Below are 1596 nucleotides of genomic sequence, written 5' to 3' on the forward strand. Positions count from 1 at the left end.
GAAAAATGAAACCAAACAGAAGTTCTGATCCTCCACAGCCACCAATGCACTGATGATGCATCATCGTGATTTCTGCTTTTAGAGACTGGGCTTCCCCATGCTGAGGTCATCTTCCTAACCCTCACCCCCTCCCCTCCTCCTCTGATACCTTATAAACCCTCTGAGAGTCTAAAACCATGCTTGCTAGAAATTGTTAGGTAAATTTACATGGCCCATGCTACTAATTCTCTCCTCTGTTGATTTTCAAAGCCCTGCCTGATGACCCTTGAAATGTAATACTTGAATTTCATGTCTACAGAAAAAGCTAAATGTAAGATTTGACACTCATATTTCGACATCTTTCCCACTTACTGCAGCAGCTCTTTTATTATCTTGTGTGCCTCATGTCCCCATTTCTGCTCTCCCTCCCCACACAGCCTCAAACCTTCAGGTTATCTGATAAAGAGCATAATTAACCGGCATCACTTATGGCAGAGCTCCTCTTCCACCGGACAGCTGTTTATGAAGCCAGTTATGTGTGGATTTAACTGATCAAGTGCTATCAGAGTTCTCTTCTCTTTGCGCTGAGGATTCAGTGGTCTGTGGTTCAAAATGTTTTATCAAAATCTATTCCTGCAGTTGAGCATTCTGGTCTCACTCCTTGCAGGTGGATTACAAGTTTCTGTACATCAGAGTCAGAAGGAACCAGAAAGCTAACCAACTGAAGGGAGGAAGCCAGGTTTGAAAGAGACTATTAAAAGAGCAATGGAGTTTAGGAAATGGGTGTGTGTAGGGGGAGTAGGCAAAGGAGAGAGGGCAAGGTGCGGACATCCAACAGCAGTGGCCCGTGCTGAGGAGAACGTGAGGAATCACATCTACGGGTGGTTCAGAGGAAATTTCCCTGAAAAGACCTCTCTGGCTAACTGGAGCTTTGGGTTGTGGCGGAGATGGAAATGCACAATGAAAACATCATCTGTTGCCATTCTCTGTGCAGCCTTAGCACACAGTAGCTGCCAGCGAGTATTTGTGTAATAAATGAAGCACCGGCCAAACTAACTCGATGTTTTCCCACAAACTGTAAAATTTCGTGACACAGTCACTTCCACGCACACACAGTCCCGACCTAATTTAAAGGGAAATATAGGGAGGCCAAGGTCCCTGTGGCTGCATGGGGGAAAAGGCAAGAGGAAACAGGCCAACTGAAAAGACAGAAGACCCCGTGAGGCTGGTCTTTTACACAGTTCGTCTGGTTCCTGCCGACTTCTGCGGTCCCCACCTGTGGGCCCCACGTAACCAGGAGTTCGCGGTCCTGGGGTGGTGACAGGGCGTCTGTCAGGGGCAGCATCCGCACCTGCCGCGCTGCCCCCCGCGTCTCTGCACGGAAGCCGAGGTCGAAGCACGTTGCAGTGCGGTGCTGAAAAGCTCCCAGAACCCGCCCTTTGAGCAGGACCCCAGCACCAACCGGGGTCCTGGGAGTGCTCTGGGATTCAGATCACCCTGCCAACTCCAGGGCCGCTTCTCCGCTCGTGCCCCCCACGCGGGGGTGGACCCGCGGTTTTGCGCGCCCTGGGCACCGGCGGGGAGGTCGAGACGGGAAGCACAGTGGGCAGGGGGCGC

Source organism: Fukomys damarensis, unplaced genomic scaffold (genome assembly GCF_012274545.1).
Source record: "Fukomys damarensis isolate Sample0158 unplaced genomic scaffold, DMR_v1.0_HiC HiC_scaffold_4, whole genome shotgun sequence".
Taxonomy (NCBI): Eukaryota; Metazoa; Chordata; class Mammalia; order Rodentia; family Bathyergidae; genus Fukomys; species Fukomys damarensis.